At 35.6% G+C, this 13,371-nt stretch overlaps 1 protein-coding gene and 1 long non-coding RNA gene across 2 annotated transcripts in view; both read right to left on the reverse strand.

The window, feature by feature from the left end:
* Positions 1-205: 205 nt before the first annotated feature.
* Positions 206-4,553, reverse strand: LOC121726812. The gene is made up of 3 exons (XR_006035583.1): positions 4,542-4,553; positions 4,276-4,278; positions 206-293 (listed from the first exon to the last, which is right to left on the reverse strand). It is a non-coding gene; the product is annotated as an uncharacterized LOC121726812 (long non-coding RNA).
* A 1,024-nt stretch (positions 4,554-5,577) lies between these two features.
* The window catches only part of LOC121726809 (neurexin-4), a 41,378-nt gene continuing 33,584 nt past the window's right edge, over positions 5,578-13,371 (reverse strand). Inside the window, exon 26 of the transcript XR_006035582.1 lies at positions 5,578-5,646. The gene's annotated coding sequence lies outside the window, so the exon portion shown is untranslated. The remainder of the gene's footprint in view (positions 5,647-13,371) is intronic.

Below are 13,371 nucleotides of genomic sequence, written 5' to 3' on the forward strand. Positions count from 1 at the left end.
GATCGGAACTTCCCCTCAAGTTTATCTCCACAGTTTGTCTATACTTTCGCATTTCTACTGGTTGCCGTGCTAGCTCGGCTAGTTTCCCAAACTTATTGTCTACTGGCCACACAAAATAACAAATTATGTTTTAGCGGTACCCATTGTTTCAATTTAAAATGCATCCAAATGAAATGAAATTACAAATCACCCCCTAAGTCTCTACACAACGCCCCTATTTTTTTCACACCGCTCCTCTTTAGACCTGCAGCGCCCACAAGGGGGCGTTGTCGCCCACTTAGGGAAAGGCTGATCTATATCCATCAGTCATGAATGATCCAGATTTAATTTTAGGGTTTTCTGGACGAGATCTCTTTTTTTTATGAAATAAGGGGGCAAACGAGCAAACGGGTTTCCTGATTGAAAGCAACTTCCGTTGCCCATGGACACTCGCAGCATCAGAAGAGCTGCAGGTGCGTTGCGCGCCTTTTAAGAGGGAATAGGGTAATAGGGGAGGGTAGGGAAGGGACTAGCGGAGGGTAGGGAAGGAATAGGAGAGGATAGGGAAGGGAAAAGGGTAGGTGATTGGGCCTCCGGTAAACTCACTCACTCGGCGAAACACAGCGCAAGCGCTGTTTTACGCCTGTTTTCTGTGAGCCCGTGGTATTTCTCCGGTCGAGCCGGTCCATTCGTGCCGAAGCCCACGTGCTCTAAGTAAGGCACTGCATAAATATAATATATTTATGCAGTGCCTTACTTAGAGCACGGCTTAGAGTACGAAATTAACAGAGACGCATTTACAAGATATATTATATTATCTTGTAAATGCGTCTCTGTTAATTTCGTGTAAAAAAATACTACCAGCGCAAAAAACGCTTACGTTATTTTTACTTAGTCTACCTTAAGTCCGATTCACATGCCTCGAAAGTACCGTCGATCGCTAACCGTGTTGCATCGAGTGTTCATGGGCGGCTGAATCGCCGGAATCGCTTGTCATCGAGATCCGATCATCATTATAATATTAGTTGAAGTCGGTCATCGAAACTGAAATTAGTTTACTAACCCACAAAATAAATAAATTACACCATCACAGATAAATTCTTATAAAATGTTTATATGTTCACAGTTCTGTAAACGTTTTATTTTCCAGAGAATGAGTTTAGAGCAGTAAATCTTCTGCTGGCACATTGTTTGTTGCTCGAGGTCTCGAGGTGAAGCTAAGGTGAATTGTTTCGGCTTTTTACTATACTCACCGCGATGATATAAAGTTTGGATGCGGTTTCAGACTGTGTTTTTTTATTTTTTTATTTATTTAATTCAGGCATCTTGGCCCATATTATGAATACCTTATAGACTAACATACATACAATTATTATAAAACTAACACTAACACTAAACACGTATTGTCTGCGACGTGGGGCGCGACGTGTTCGGAAGTCGTCCCCGGAACCTCCTGTAGACGACTCCAATCGACGAATGACGAAACCAATTTTGTTTCATTTTAATCCATATACATAATATACTATGCATTTTCATTTCCGCAACTCCTACAAATCAAGATCGAATTAGTCAGAACCAACCGCTCAGACCCTTTAAATGATCTCAGGGAGCTTGAGGGACCAGTTACAACTTACAACTATTCAGGAATGAAATCAATCAGAAGAAAAGTAACAAACACGCAGGTTTAAAAATGACTGTATTATTATTGTTAAAACTTCTTCTTTTCGTCGTTAGCTACTGAGCTATTGCACTTTATAAATATTACGTCTCTAACAGTGATAAACATCATTTGAATTCTACAAAATTATTCATTGTCATCTATACTATAATATTATAAAGAGGTAAACTTTGTTTGTTTGTTTGTTTAATTGTAATGAATAGACTCAAAAACTACTGGACCGATTTTAAAAATTCTTTCACCACCAAGATATTTCAGTTTTTCGGAAACAACCAAAAAATTTACTTATTTTGCGCACGCTGCCTAAACTATAAAAGTTCTATATAATGTTCTAAGTAAATGTAGATCTTATAAATATCTACAAAAATGTCCGCAACACACTATACCTATCTATGACAAGTGAGGCACAACAACCATTTTTTTATTTAAAAATCTAGATTATTTTAGACTACATTTCAACGCATTTATTTAACTCACGCTAATAATCCTTATCAAAATAAATTATTTTATCACTAAGTACAGTTTATGGAGATTATATCTGGTCTTTGAATGATTAAAATTGGACGTTTGGTTTAGAAGTTATGGCGAAATTAAAATATTGCGATTTACGCCCGTTTCGAAATGGGCGCTACAAATCCGGGGGTGCGCTCGCGGGACGGGTTTCACTACGTCTATACTAATTAATATTATAAATGCGAAAGTATCTCTGTCTGTCTGTCTGTCTCGCTTTCACGCCAAAACTACTGAACCGATTGTAATGAAATTTTGTACACAGATAGTCTAAAGCCTGAGAAAGGACATAGGCTACTTTTTAACTGGAAAAAAGGGTTGTAAGGGGGTGTTTATGCGTAAATTTAGATGGCGCCAAGAGTCGCCTAGATCGCGCTATCGCTTGCTCATACGTATTTCTATAAGAGGTGGTACCATGTAGAGTTTAAATTTTCGATTCTTTCGATTATTATACACGAACTCACCTACCAACATAGATATGCCTACCAATAATAAATACTAAATAGTTTATGGGTAAATCTAAAGTTGTGTAATGCAGCTAAGTTGTGTAAAGCTAAATAAGCTTTAAAAATTGGTATAAAAAAGTTTAATTTAAAAAAAAAATTATGTGCACACTGCACAGCTGTTTTGGGTATTTTGATTTAAGGGGTACCAGGGTTTGAAAAAGCATTTGAAAGCAAGTTTGTTGACACCGCACGCTAAAAACTGAAGTCCACGCGGACGAAGTCGCGGGCAACAGCTAGTTTACTATAAAATTAAATAGGTACAATGTTTAAAAATACCACATCCATTTTTTTTAGCGATATCACCCGAATGACTCAGGTAGACTAGATTAAGTCTTGTCTAGACTAGTGCGTTGCCTTAATGTATACCTACACGTGTTTTCAATTTAGATAGTATTTAATTTGCTTGACAAAACTTTGCAACAAACTTTTGTATATTATATGAATCAATAGTATTCAATATTTAAAAGAAAATAAAGATTATTATTAATGTCAAAAGAAAGATTATTAATAAAGTCTACAATATATAAACAAAGAAAATGCGGGTTTCTAATAAACCTCCTTTATATATGGCACTTTATTATAAGAAAAATGTAAGGTAAAAAAAATCCGTGTCAATGTTTATCGCTTTCTTAAAATATAGAAACCATAGAGACTCACTTGTAAGCCGAGCGACCGGAACAAGTGGCGACAGGTGGCGACCGGAAATGGCCGCCACTTCCGGTCTTGTCGATTGCTGAGCCATTAAAGAATTCTCGAAAGAATTTTCTCTCTATTGTAATGATAATGTGTTCTTAACTTAAAATACCTGCCTTTTATCTAACTTTTAAGGTATGTGCTATAAATATACAAAATGAGGTCACAGATATAATATTAAAACACATTATGACTATGGACTTATTATCCTGTTGAAATAAATTCGACAGCATGTCCGTTTGTCTGTCTACTAACACTTAACGCTTCAACCGCTGAACAGATTGTTATGAAATCTCGCTGCATGTAGATGTAGATACTCCTACTCGCTCTCGCACCGGGAAGAGACATATAGGATTATTACGAATAAATGTACATTTTCCACTCGAAAAACAAATAAAGGTGCAACAAAGTTGCGGGCAAGATCTAGTATTAAGGACATGATATTTCAATATTAAGTTACGATTTAAAGTAAGTAATAATTTATAAAGCCGTGCCTTGCTTTGATTTTTCCAAGTAGGTGAATCCGTGGGATACATCCAACAATAATCTATAATATTCTTACAATATCTTTATTGGCCTATAAAGTATGAAATAACAGAGATATTCGGCTAATCGTAATAAATAACTCGATCTATAAGCATCGCCGCCCGCGACTGACATTTACCAATACCGGCACAATAGGTTGCAAATGTCAAAAATAAACGCATCCATATCTTTCGGTGATCAATGGTGTGTTTGTTTTGTTAAGTAGAAGACAAAATTGGAAATCATAGCTTATACTAAGATTTATTATTTCCTTCGTTATTAAAATTCAATAAAGCAGTTGAGTTAAATCAAGCCTTATCCTTTTCGTATATAAAGATCTTTAAACCCATGAAAATTGATTTAACGGTGATAGACCTTAGACACATACTCTCGCATTTGTTATAACTTAATAAAATATAAGTAAGGATGTAAAAAGGATACTAATGTTACCATAATGTTACCTTAATAATCGTTTAGTCCATCAATGTTTGAAAGTGTCCATATTTATGTATTCCAAGAATTATTATGGTTAAAAATGTGAATTACATTTTCATGTAGTAGGTTAAATCTAACCTAGGTTACTAACAGCTCTGGGTATAAAGCTTTAACCAGATGTTGCTCGTCTGCCCCGAATGCGTTGTTGATTTGACAGCGCTCGCCGCAACGATATCGCAGGTGTGAAGTCACCCTAATATCATCTTTTGATTCTGCACTACGAATAATTTTTATTATTCGTAGACTTTGCACAAGATTTCAGATGCTTTTTATTTATTGTTTTAATAATTATAGAAGATTTTAAATAATTATTAATTTAAATTAAGAGATTTTTTATTTTGGAAATGTTACAACTCTGATGTTTGTTAGAGGCGATGCTCTACAAACTATATCTCTTTTAAAAGTATGCCCTTCATGTATTTTTGAAAATATTTTACGGTAGAATATTGCATTTAAAACTTTTCTATTTATTATATTCGGGACCAACAGTGAATTAACAAATAATATTTAATAACTGGAAAGCTTTGGGGTCTACCCTGGCTCGGGGCATCAACATAATTCCCGTGTAAAGTACCCCGCGGCTGGACGAGCGCCAAACGGCCCCACAACTTACCTGCTGCCGTACATTTTTGTTTTTATTATTATTGCAATAAAAAACTTTGTGGTCTGTGGAGAGTAATAGTTATTATGGAATTCCGACCACAGTCTATTTACTGTACAATAAACAAATCATTAAACTAAGTAGTAGTCAATCTCATAGTGATTTCTGTTAGTAAATATACTTACTAACAGAAAAATAAATTTATATTCAGATGAAGTATAGCTACGTAATGTTAAACCCAGTTATGAGTTGGTCAGGAGCAAAATAGTACCTTCTTTGTATTTATTTATCTATATATTTATGTAGTATCTACTACTATCATAGAAGTTGATTCATACGCAGATGGGGGATTTACGCTGTGAGCCATACGTTATTTCGCGTCATGTCAAACCCAGCCAACAGGTCACAATCACAATTAAGTAAATTAAGGGTCAATTCAGACCGCAACACGACGAGGTGAGGCGAGGTGCGTTGCGGCATAAAGTATGGATATGACAGATTTCAATTGCGTGAGACGTCTTGCGAATCTGTCAAACCCATATAAATTTAGCAATGCATCTACGCGTCGCATTGCTGTCTGAATCAACAACGAATTGACATGATACGACTAAATGACGTGGGTCTATCAACTGCGTATAAATCAATTTCCTCGACGGTACCTTAAGTACAGACTCCCGTATAAAAGGCACCAAAAGAATTATATTATGTTTTTGTATTGTGATTTGAGACTTTGATGTTGGAATTTATAACACAAAGGTTAGAGTTTTGGGCAACAGTGACCGGCGCTCGTCGGTGTAGGTGTCGCACTCACGCCCGCAACTCTCACGTCATTTATAGTCAACAACAACAAATCCTGTTGTATTCACAACAATAAGCTAAATATTCCGAACACCGTAAAATATTACGATGGGTTATTAAAATCATAATTTTATAAAAAACGCTTTTAAAAGAAATATACAAGATGTAAACACCGTTATCCTTGAAATCATACGGATGCCCGGATCGTCAATTTGTATGGGTATGACGACGGATTTTTTGAGTTCCCAGCATTGTTCTCAAAGAAAAAGTTGTTCATTTTGACGGGCTCATTTGATGAGGATAACGGTGTTTACACTAACATCTTGTATAAGAGCAGACATAGGGTATTATTTGAAAAGGTACTGTGGTCTGTAACTTCGTTCCTCTTTCTTTACAAATCTTGCACAGAAACCGTACATTTTATTCCTCTTCGTCCTGTTTCTAGTCTCTTATCTCTAATCTCTATCTGTATATCTAGTCTCTATAAGTGAAAAGTTAATAGGCCGACATACTTTCGCATTTATAAGATTAGTTTTGATGTTCTTGAAACGTAGAACGTTACCTAAATACTTCCTACAATATGAATTCAAAAACGACATACCTGAACACAATAGACTTTTATTTGATTGTCCGTCTAGACCGCGACAATTTTTCGAATACTTGCGAACAATAGGTGAAAACGGTGAAAGAAAATTCCTCGCGAAACCTAACTACCGACTCGTTGCTGACCGCTGCGGCAACCGTGTGTGAATTACAGGTGAATAAAACGAAAATAAAAATATACTCCGATAAAGAAATTTCTAAGATATATTTACCCATATTAAATTATTTTGAAACACTCTCAGAACATACAATTTTATTTACAGTTTGTCTCTACGTGCCCACGTTGTTAACCACTGTCATTTCAATCACTCATTGCAAAATCGAGCGCTTTTAGCAAATAAAAAGAAAAATAATTTACGTTTCTTTTAATTGCTTAAAGCGCTCGCGGCTTAAGACGAGCGATTACTGCACACACAACTCTTCAAACCTCAAACCTTTGAGTATCCCAGCATAGTACGTACGTACGTATGTATGGCGGCAAAAAGTTCCCGAACGATATACGATTTCTACGCGGACGAAGTTGCGAACAAAATAAACAATTCTACATAAAATACTCGTAATATACTAAAATCTTAAGCTAAGGTATCTTGTCTTAAGAAGGTAATAACCTAATTCTATTGATCCAGCGCTTAAGTAGGGGTAGAGTAAGGCAATAAAGCGGTGTCATTGCAGGTCGGCCAAGTCGGTAAACTCGCGTTAGACCCATTAAGGTGCACCTTCACCTTCAGACGCTGCTGCAAGTTAGTGGCGTAAGGCGATTTTCTTTTCGTAAAGAATAATTTTTGAGAACTTAGAACTTCAGGATTGTTGTAGAGCATTAAACGATTGCACTATTAATAATACACAAGAAAATAGTCTTTGGGAAAATGAAAAGCTTTAAGATAAGTAATAATTTATTGATGAATTAAAAAATAATAATAAAATAAATATAAGCAATAAGTAATAATTTGGTTTTAATAATGAAACTAAACTGAACCGGAAGAGCGAAAGAAAAGTGCTATTGAGATTATATTATTATATCACTATAATTGCACAATTTGACCGTTAAATCGTTTGAACACAATATGTTGGTACAATAATATGATAAAAACTATACTTATTATTACCGTATCCTATTATCACCTATCTTTGTCTCATTCTCTATACTGACCTTTACAGGCGCTTCAGTTCATAACTTGCACCATCCTCCACATATAGCCCGTCCAGACGGCTTTAACTAATCTTATTACTTGAGCGGTTATCCCGAGATTGAGGCATTGTGGGAGACGGCAGGTGGATTTCACTTAACGCGGCCCGCAGTAAGCCTAATGGCTATTTAAACTGAACAATCAAACCCAACTCAAGACCTTTTATTATGACCCTATAATCGTCCGTTTCTTGGCTGGTAATTTTTATACATTTCAAGGTACACATTCTACGGTGGATTATTTTATTAGCAAGTGTTTCAAGACCTCTGTCAACTTTGGGCCATAGCCCATACATAACCATGTCTGCCAATGTGATTGCAAAGTTACGTCGAGCATGCACAATTGATGTCAATCAAGGTAGGTAATTATTTAATAGAGACCATATTAATCGATAAATTCTACCTTGTTCTCAGTTCTACATTTTAAGACATACTAAATATTAATTGTTGCGATAATATTGAGAAGCATTATACAGAATACGAATACTTAAGACATGCAAATACAATTAGTATACCATATACATTATATATATCCTCCATTTTTAATGGATAAGTGTATCCCCCATCTTAAGAGTCCATCGCATGATTGATACCTCATATAAAATGAAACTGAATAGCATAAACACGTAAAGGTGATCCCAGTATAATAGGTAATAATCTTGACGGATGACGCTACAATGTGCGCAATTTATCAAGCGCACATGTGATGGATCGATTGGCAGATTTATGAATTGTAACCTTATCAACACGACGGATGTTTCTAGTATTTTTAATAAAACGAAGGGTGGATATTTGAATAGTACTATACAACTTTGCTTAGGTATTTAGCTTAAAAGCTAGCAACTGACTAAAGATGTATGTTAAGGGCCTTCCCTACGGAGATTCCGTAATTTACCGTATTTAAAGCCTTATACACTCAGAATTTGAAAGCTACAAAGTTATAATAAAAATACAGCAATAATCTTCAGTATATCAACATTCCTTTCCCCGTTTTAATTTTTTTAGGACAATTTTGAACTAAGTTAAGTAAAAAGAGGATTTTGGCGCGATTTCGGCAACGCGGCAAATGTATGGCCAAGGTCGTTTGCTCGAGGGACGGCCTTAAGGCTGCGTTTCCACCAGAGATGTGTTGCGACTTGCGAGGAATGTGTTTTTAAGATCCAATAGCATCACCGCGCTGAGCGATGTCATGGCAAGGTCATGTCAATGAATCGATTCTATTGGTTCTCAAAAACACATCCCTCGCAACACATCTCTGGTGGAAACGCAGCCTAATCGGAGACTTACAAAGATTGTAAGAAATTAATACGTCCTTATTAAGGTAATATTTATTAATTCTAAAATGTTTATAAAAGGCGTTTTAAAGAAGTTTAGATTTTAAAATTGAGAGCTATAAATTGACTAGTCTAAACAGATTTTAGAATGTAGAGCAAGCTGCAGGAAAACAAGAGACCACACAATCACTTACAGGTTGTCGCCTTAATATATTTGTTATGCTAACATATGGAATATTCTAGAAGGAAACTGTTCGCACAAAGGAAAATAAATCTCCCATAGCCTTCCCATTCGGAATCAGTCGCATAAATAATGTTCCATTTGCAATAACCGGGTGTATGGGACGTTTGCACAAAATATTTGCATGTAAAGCAGAAAAGCAATCCACTTACAGCGACTTTTACCTGCACGCTCGTCTGTTACACGCTGCCGCTGTAACGGAACAGAGGTGGTGTAGAGTCAACTTAATTTTTTCTATAGTTTTTTCCTTGGTTCTGCACTATTCGATGATGTTGGGAAGTTTCATAGCGTCATTTTAAGCCATTTAAATTACTTTAGCGTATTAATTATTATAAGTATTATAAAGTAGTAGTATGGACATATAATTTGAATTTCATAGTACTTTTTAAAAAAATTACATCAATTTTCAACACCGGTTAAGGAAAATTAGTAACGATATAATATATACACCCAGCTTGTTTCAGAAATCAGAACTCAAACGTTATCCTCATAACTTCACTATAAAAATATCACGTTCGTTTGAAATAGACCTATCAGGAAATTAATTTTCTGTTAAGTGTGTACAACTGTACATAGATTACATCATTTCATCGTAAACAAATCAAATAATTTTAAAATTTCACAGGCGACTCCATGCCTCTCATTGGACACAATTTGTCGAGGACTTACCTCTTCATAAAGAGGGTTGGAATTTTTCTTTATTGTCCGGATTATTGAGGAGGCTCCTGAGAGGTTTACGGGATCTCAAGATGGCTCCCGCTCTTTACGACATTATCAAACTTGGATTCACCTCCGTTATTAAGTTATTGATAGAGGATTTTTCGTGTCTTTTATGAAAACGATAAAGCTTCATGTCGGCTTTTGAAAGATTAGTTTCTATTTGAGGAATATATATTTTTCTTTAAACAAATAATTTAAAAATTGTTTCTCGCACAGAAGCCGTAAATTTTTCCGCATCAAAAATAATCTTATGTCCTTTCCGAGGCCTTAACGCATATCCATACCATTAGTGTGCGGATCAGCAGTTCAAGCTTGGAGAGGTAACAAACAGACAGACATACACACTTTCGCATTTATAATATTAGTAAGTTGTTTCACAAGCAATTTTCAGCATTGTTCAAAATATAATCGTTTCCTGCCTATTCACTAATCTTGCTCTAATCATAATGTCAATTATTTTGAATTCAAAGTCCGTATAACACAATAGACGCAATAGACGCAGCCTTTGCAGCGCATTCTCGCTCTGACGATAGAATACTGCAAGAAATAAATTATCATTAGAGTAAACGGATACGGTGGATGCACAACATGAAGTTACTCTTTTTGGATAAGATAATATAATATTAGTTTTTCAGAAGCACCTGCAGAGTAGAAAGTAGTACGTAGAAATAAGCTTGGCAATTGGCATCAGCTTCCACAGAGTTTCCTTATTAAAACAAAATGCCTCGTTATCTTTTACGATTGGGACTTGATGTGGAGAAGATAACTGTATTGGACGGGGCGTGGCGTAGCAACATTTTACTTCTTTACCATACCAACAGACAGCTTGACCGCATGGTCTTATTGGAAAATACATCCGCCTCATAACCACAGAGGTACAGGACATATCGTGCGAGTTTCTTACGCCGGTTCTTCTCGTCGGATTAGTTCCCGAACCGGTGGTAGGCACCATGTAGAACCTTTTGAAAATATTTTTTTAAATTTAGAAATTAATTAAAAATGATTTTGATCAATTCCCTGGAGCAGTTGCTCACTTGCTCTTCAGATTCTGAAGATTTTCTGGTGATCCTGCGGTTTTCTGAGAGACCATTGTCCGGTCGCATCAGCCCTTTCGTGGCCTAGCTCTATCACAAAAAGTATCAAGTACATGCTTTTCGTTATTTTCGTTCCTATCCAATATTCGTAGGTCTCGGTGGTGACAGCGGCGCGGGCCGCACTTACGGCGAAACGGTACAAATTGAAAACTCAACGGATGGCAAATGCCGCGCGACGTTGATTTGTTTAGTGTTTTAGCTCACGACCTACAATCTATGGGAATTTAAAAATATGTTCTTTCCGTACTAAATTCCAGTATAGAAAGAGCACAAAACTAGAATGTAATTAAAACAAGCCGTAGATTCAGCGTTTCATAAAATTTAAACTTGTGTCTCAGAGTGCGTGTCTCGTTTGACGTGTTTTTAATATAAAAATTTGAATAATTTCATTATTTAATACACCAATAGTAGTAGAATATATAATAATTAATTATGGGCAGATTGGTAGGTATATTTCAACAGATCTATAAATGATTTATGCAAGCACTATCTCTGCCATGGAAACACATATTTGTTGCCTTTTTCCAGTGTTCATGAACGTTTTGCTTTAGGCTTGTTTAATTTCTTGGAAATCCTTATTTATTAGTTCCTCGGCTAACATTTGTATCCACAATGGCGATTCGCATCAATCTGGCGTTTCCCCCGCCTCGTCATTCGTCCATCATTAAGCGAGTTTCAGGTATTTTTTACTTCGGCAACTCGTGAAAAGTAATCGACAGAGAGAATTAATGTGGCGGCACTAACTCGGCCGTCGCCTCTGACTTTTAAAAATCTCTTTCTTAATTTTTACATCATTGCAAGGTGTTATATTTAGGTGTAGGGGTGGACGCGAAAGTGTCGATTGAACGTTAATTACATTATTGTTATTTTTAATACTTATTAAGTTGTGATAGGATACTAAACGAGTAATAATAATTGAAAGGTTTTTGTGAAAAAGTATTTAATTGCTTACGTTAAAAGGCAAATGATATGCATAACATAAATAAGCACTTTCTCATAACCGCTCTTAAATAACTGAATAAAAAAACATACAAAATATGTACGCCTATAAACAAGTACGCCCACAGATGACCATGACATCAACTAGCGCTTATTACTCAGATCAAAATACACAAAATACCAAAAATTCTGACACGAATTAAGACACGCGATTCATAAAATCCGAAACCACAAAAACATTGAATAAATTATGTGTTATCGACTAGCGTCGCGCCGCACTAGGGTTGCGAAAACCTATTAATAATTCGCGGTTGGGAAAGTTTTAAAAGTGTTTTCCTCCTGCCGGGAGGTGCGAGGAGGTGTTGGAGGTGTCGGACCATCATTAATTTCCACCTCCGACCTGATGATATTGTTGAATAACTTGAATTTTTAACAAGGCTTGCTGTACACGATAAGTTTTAACGGCAGATTTATTTTACTGCCGCACACCGGGAACAACAGTGTGGCAAGGGATTTCATCCCAAGAATCACAAGTGTATCTTAAAATATTTTTAATCCACGACTTTGCTTGCTTAAAAGGTAGTATTTGATCCCCTACATAACACTCTTAGGGGCGGAATCTATATATTAATACGTGAGAGAAAAACTTTGTAACCCTTTTTACGAAAAATGGGGAAATTTAGGTGCATGAAATTTCGCACAGTTATAGTTTATATGGTGAAGGAGTGCATCGAGCTAATATTGTTTTAAAATTATGATTTTATCATATATATTTTTAACAAATAAAACGTTACACACACTACGACACTACTACTAGGAAAAATGACAGATTTTTGAGTGACAAGCCTATACATACGAATTATACTCTTTTATTTATGGTTGAAGTCTGTTGACAACAAGTTGACAAATTGAAAATGGATTATTGTTTTTTTTTTTATTTAATTTTAGATTCTATTAGACAATGCTTAAACGGCCAGTCTGAGATCAGCTGAGTCCCAGAGACAAGAATTGAAAAAAATTATGATGAAGTCAATATTTTTTACAAAATATAGGTAGCAGTCCTAATGTCGTTGCAAGTAAGGTCGAATTTCGACCTTTGGGCGATCTCTAGTTTTGAAAAATCCTTCATAAGTGGATACGGATACCTAAGAAAACGTGTGCTAAATTTGAAGCTTCTTGCTTTGCTAAGTGTTGATCCTGTGGGTTGATCAATGAGACAATTAGCTTTTATTATATAAATATGAATAAGGAATATATTATGGGCAGGCACAAGGCACTTGTTAATATTACTAGGGAATAGAATTTTTTTATTTAATAATATTCCGGATAAGCTTGGGATAAGCTATTTAATTTTAAAGAAATTGTTTTAAAATTTATTTTAAAATGTCAAATTCTATACATTTCGTCAGGCCATTGACCCCATCAAATGATTAAAAAACCACTATTATTTTTTGTTTCACTTATAAAAAGATACATAGAAATTAAATAAATGACCATAAACGTATAATGCTACAGTATAATATATTAAG

The sequence above is a fragment of the Aricia agestis genome, chromosome 5, assembly GCF_905147365.1.
Source record: "Aricia agestis chromosome 5, ilAriAges1.1, whole genome shotgun sequence".
NCBI lineage: Eukaryota > Metazoa > Arthropoda > Insecta > Lepidoptera > Lycaenidae > Aricia > Aricia agestis.